At 29.9% G+C, this 6406-nt stretch overlaps 1 protein-coding gene across 1 annotated transcript in view; it reads left to right on the plus strand.

Moving 5' to 3' along the window:
• The window catches only part of LOC108781397 (epithelial discoidin domain-containing receptor 1), a 148452-nt gene that overhangs the window by 66734 nt on the left and 75312 nt on the right, over positions 1 to 6406 (plus strand). The window lies entirely within an intron of this gene.

A 6406-nucleotide genomic window follows, 5' to 3' on the forward strand; every position in this document is an offset into this window, starting at 1 on the left:
AAATTATTAAAAAATTCCATCAATCTGAGTCTGATGACATATGACATTTTACTGATTTAGTGTTCTTAGACCAGATCTGGTCGATCGATCAGTACTAGAGTCCCTATAATAAGGGTCCCTATAATAATCTGGTTATTAATTCAAGTTATTATTAATTCTATTGGTGCTGACAAAATATGGCGAAACCAATAAGATGCCTCAAATACTAATACTTTCGGTACTATTAAAGCAATAAGGCACGCAGCAGCCGGGCATTTTCTATAAAATTTGTTAGTTATAATGCACATTTTGAATAGATACAATTTTAAAGATTAGAAATTGATTTTTATGTCAACATGTATAATTTGTTTTCTATTATATATATATATATATATTTCACTTACTTTTTACACAGTCTGTGATCTTTTATAAAATTATGTATTAAAAAATTATTGATTTTATTTATTTATAATGATTATATATTGTTTACGATATATTTATAATATCACATCAGTTGACCATACCTTTATCACAGTATAAGTAAGTACAGTAGTTTCACTCCGTGTCGGTACCTTTGATCTATGTGTCCTACAGTCAGCCATGTTGTTGGTTGTGCGAGGCCTTTGTTTTCACTGCACACATCGACACCACAGTGACACACAGTGACACAGTATCCATACGTGACATCGACGCCATGATGAAAGTGGTGCGATTCGCGCAACCATAAATTTTGGAGAGTAAAACTACTGTACTTACCTATACTGTGCCTTTATCTACGACGTCATGTTTTGTCAAACTAGAAAGATTGGCCAGACTCCTTATTATAGGGACTCTAATCATCAACGACATGACATACGTCAATTTGAGATTAACAAATGATGGTTTTAGGTCGGATAGCGCGCATTTACATCGAAGTTACAGGCGGCCTATTTCAGGTTAGATCATTAAAAACCGAAACCTGACCTACAGCCAAGCCAGGTCATTTTACGAGTGTTTACAGTGTGGATCCTGAATAATTTATAAGGTCGAATTTAAGGTATAGGCCGTGGCCTAAATTTACGGTGTAAATGTAGCCAATATAATTAATGTTATTGAATGTTATATTTATTTTTAGTATTTTATAAGAAAAACAATAATAATAATAGAATTAAAAATTTTTACCAATATAGAATAGTTCGCGTTTATTAGTAAAAGTAATATTATGTCTCTTAAATTCTATATCTTGTGACAAAAAACGAATTTGTTACCTCGATTTCCATATTCCATCTATTACTATTTTATTTTACATATAACTTGAATTGAAAAACACTCTCAATTGACGCTAGACTGGAATAGTGATACTGGAATACTAAATTAGAATATCGATAATAAAATTTTTATTTATTTTATTGCTTTTAATAAAAAAAGGTCAATTTTTGCCGTTTTTTTTTTCGGAAAATATTGGTTTTTTATTACTAGCATAGACATTATTTAAAAATATGAAATTATACTAATTTTGTTTCGATGTAAAAAAAACTAGACTGTAAGAGAAATGACTTCGCTATGTTTTAATAAACAAAATAAAATCTTATATTAACTAAAATGATATTAACATTACTGTAATAAGGATCTGATTCAAAAAGAAGATTCCATCTATAAATAACGATTTTTAATATAAAAAATATTTATTTTTAGCTTTGGAAAATGTTATTAAAATCTAAAATATTTTTTAGCTCTCTCTTGTATGTTATGTCTTCCCCGTTTAATATTTATATTATAAAGTTATCTAATGAAAGTAAGACAGAGATGTATATCTTTAGTTTAGTTGGCATATTGTATAATCGTGGTTAACGCAAGATAACGACGAAAATTTAAATTAATCAAGAATGGAAGGAAAGGCGATAGTATTAAAATTTAACGAATAATGTCGATCGATCTTAATGTGCGCTCTATAAATAAACAACCGAGAAAAATGTGCACGTCGTTGTTGTATCATTAAATGTAACATTTCATCAGTCGAAGATAAATTCGCAATTAATAATTTAAATCAATATGGTGGAATGAAAACGGAATATTGGAGCGAATATATCTCCCGTGGGTACAGTATAATGCAGCTCGTATCCAGAGCGCTATACGAGAGCGGAAAACAGCGCAAAAACCCCTCCGGACCAAGATCGAAAACGCGAGGGTTCCCCTGGGTTCTCCATCGACATAAAAAGAATCACGAGATCGCGGCCGAAGATCAATTTAAAAGCGCGTGTGTAATCGGCAGATATTTTTTTCTGTATCAATGATATGACTAGAGTTCGTAATTTTCCGAAAAAATAAAATCGAGAGAGAAATTGTGTATTTTTCAGTTCTTTTCCCGAAAAATACGGAAAAATTAAAAAAAAAACTCTGTTTAACAGATACAGACAATAATACGTACGATTGATACGAGATACGAATTACGAACAATACCGATTGATACGAAGATACGAAACGAATGATTGATATGATTATGATATTTATGAACATATCTGCAAACTTTGTCGTACGAAGCAATCATATAGCAATACAGTATGTAATAATTAATAAGCAATAACATCCTTATAAGAAAATTCTTTTTCCATACTCTGGTATTAAACTTTTTACACGGTTTATCAATCCTCTTTTTCTTTTCATTTTAGAAAGAAGAAGCCAAAAGGGTAAATATTTTCATGCAAAAGATTCTGTTCTGGAATATAAAAAAAGAACAAACCTAAGATTTGTTCTCCTTGCTTACATTTTTTGCACTCAGCGTCTTTGCTTTCTCTGTTTTCAACACACGAGGTATATCTGTTTTAATGTTTATATCTGTTTGTCTCATTCTCGTTGTTAACAATCGTTTACATATCAAAAATATCAATATATACTGATTCAAGATTTACAAAAGATAATTATTTTCATCTCTTTATACTACCAGATCGATAAAATATAATTTTATAATTTCACAGTTATACTTTTTGTCATGATTAGGTTAGAGTTCTTTGTTCAACAGTTTTATTTACAATTATTTTCAATATTATGGGGCGTCCTGGTCACGTTACGTGTATAGATTTTTTTAATATTCACAACGTCTTTGCCATATGAGAGAGAGAGAGAAACTTATTCATAAATTCTAAAAAAATTTCTTAAAAATTGTTAAAAGTTAGTTAAAAGTAAAAGGAATTAGTAATTTAAATATAAATAAAATTATTGTAAAGAAAAAAATGTTGGAAAAATATAGAAGAAAAAACCGAAAAAACCCGTTTTTTCCCTTTTTCCGAGAATTTATTCGGACTAAGAACGCTAGATACGACAATACCGATCAACTGGAGACCGACAATGTTGTACAGTAAAAGTTCTTTTTGAAATATTCGTTGGATTTCATGTACTTCTAACATATACAGAAATAACAAAGCGTAAATAAATCGCGATAAAATCGGTAATCTTCCCATTCTATTCTAGCGTAATGACATTCAAGTCTATAATTTGAACAAAAACTATGCGACGATTGAAAGTGTACAATTTTATATCCAAGTTATAAATATTTTTTAAAATACACAATAAAAAATACCTACTTTATATTTATGTTAGAAACGGAAGTCCACGCAAATCTTTATTAAAATTTCGTGTTAAATTTTTTATGTTCAAGTATTAATTAATTTAACATAATGTTATTGTTTAAATATTTTATGTTACATTGAATATTCAACACTTTTCAGTGTCAAAAATAACACAATTTATGAATAAGCAATAATAAAAATAACATATAAATATCGTGTTTTAAACTGTAAATTCTAAAATACATATATGTGAATAAAATACGTGTTAATTTAATGATATATCATAAATGTTAATTTTACTGAAAAAATATGTACGCAATTTTACTTACAAATTATGTCAGTGTAACATTTTTTGTGTTAATTTTTTACACATTGTGTTACTTTCAACTTGTGTAAAATAACATAAAAATTTGAGTAGACCATTTGAGTGGACCATGTGTTCTCGTTAATTTACAATATCAAAAATGTATTAAATTTAACAAAAATTTTTTCAACTGTAAGCTATCTAATATTATTTAAGCTATAGATTTTATGACCAATCACTAAAAAATGTTATTTATGAGATTAAACTTGTTGAAATGTCTTTCTAACTTTTACTGTTAGATAATTATTAATAGTTTTTTTTTAATTATATATCATTATCTTCATCACTTTAATGATTGATACATCGAAATATAATAATGGTTTTGTCAGTAATCACAGGATTGAGAAAATTACTTTGTAAGTTATCTTATATGTATCTGTGTTATAAAAATTGAACACAAAAAATATAATACAAAATTGGAGTAAATGATAAAATAACGTATGAAATAAAAATAAATAAATATTAAAATTAGAACTCGAGAATGACATGGTCAACGTTCAAATCATGTTTAATTGATACTTATAAGTACTATATTTAATAAATAGATAAGTTTTATATTCGAGCTACCGCAATTAACTTTTATTAGCCCATTTTTTAATTCTAATCAATTTTTTAATATAAAAAATAAAATATCTGTACTTATTGCAATCAATTTTTAAAATAAAAATAACTTATATATACAATATGTATATGTATATATATGTATATATGAGTAATTTGTAAAATAACTTTCCTAATCCTGGTTACATGACTGTATGTTCTACGTGCAGTAGGTCAACGAAAATAATTGACGCTACAATCTCCGCGATTAAAGCTTCGCGAAATGTCATCCCTCTGATAAGAATGACACAATTACGAAAAAGGATAATTAAAACGGATTGCGAGCAAGTCGCAAATGCAAACAGTTTTCGTGTAACGCTATTCTGCTTAGACAGTAAATCGCTATCACGGTTCGTCTCACATACGCTGGAAACAGAATCGGAGACTGGCGTTGTAGTCAATGTTGTCCGCGAAATCGATCGATTAATCGCCGTCGTCATTCCGACTGTAAACGAATTCCCGTCGACAGGACACAGTCCTCTCCCAGATACACCCACTGCTGTAACCCTCATGGAATATATCATCATTACGCGGTTCAGCGACTTACGATTCAGTCTGCTCCGTTAATTGCGGAGAGAAAGCGCGCCGTGTAATCACGTTTCCAACCGCCCCACCTCCAGGACCCATCTAGTCGACGTCGCAAAAATATTGCGCGATAGGGGATTGATTTCATGGCCAACCATCCCGTATCGAGTGCTAGCAAAGAATATACGGATTGTACGTACAAAATTTTATATCACGAGTAATTTCTTGCTTTAGAAGCCACGTGAACCTACGTCTTATAATGGTAACAAAACAATGCAGAGAAGAAGTCACAGATGAATTATTTTTGCATTGGAACAAAATAACTGAGTTTTTTCATCACCATTAGCATACTAACTAACTGATTGTGAGTATAAGGCTCATTTCACGATCGTTGTGTCTGCAATCTTAGGAGTATGAATATCGAGATGTCAAACTATTATATTTTATTCTATAATGATTCGCTGAAGATGACTCAAAACAAGAGTCGAAACGTACAATACGATAAGCAATTTTATAAACGTCATCGAAATAAAGGTTGCTTAGCTTTGTAATATGTATTTAAAATTATTCGCAAATTATAACCAGCGGTTGACTCACATTACCTGTCATATTTGTTTTAATTTATTCATTAATTTGTATTAATTCATGAGTCGTCAACCAAACTTTAATAGGTTTGTGTTAGTTTATATATTCTTTTTTTTTTTTACAAAATAACTGATTTTTATATATATTACAAAACAGGCAAGTGAGAGTAAATTTAAAAATCTACGCGGTTGACAATGCGTTAAAATATAAATATATTAAACAATCTCTTTCAAAAGATTACAAAATTACAAAATTCATACGTTTCGACTGAATTCCAGTCATCTTCAGTGAAATTAAATTGCAAAAAATTTTATACATATCCCAATCAACTCCATGCTAATACGCAAAGAAGCGAGTCAAGCCAATGTAAATCCACGCAATCCACGATACACACACGTCAGATTAATTGACTCCATCGTTCCGATCAAACGGCATCCTTCATAATTAAAATTCAAAGTTAGAAATTTGTTGTAAGGATTGTGACGCAACATACGTTGGTCAAACAGGCAGAAAGCTTAAAACGAAAAATATATCGGAACATCGCAACCAATAGAACAGCAGTTACCAAATCTGTTGTTACTCAACATAGATTGGAGGGGCATGAATTTGATTGGTTAAATGTTACAATTAAAAACAGTGAGAGATATTTTAACAGAAGATCAGTCGCGGAAATGATGTATATTGCGTTACAATCTAATGGACTAAATTTACAATCGGATACTGAATTTTTACATCATGCGTACGTGAATATTTTACAGAGATTTAAATAACATATATGACACACGAGAGCGCTTCTTTACACGACGCA

The sequence above is a fragment of the Cyphomyrmex costatus genome, unplaced genomic scaffold (genome assembly GCF_001594065.2).
Source record: "Cyphomyrmex costatus isolate MS0001 unplaced genomic scaffold, Ccosl1.0 scaffold81, whole genome shotgun sequence".
NCBI lineage: Eukaryota > Metazoa > Arthropoda > Insecta > Hymenoptera > Formicidae > Cyphomyrmex > Cyphomyrmex costatus.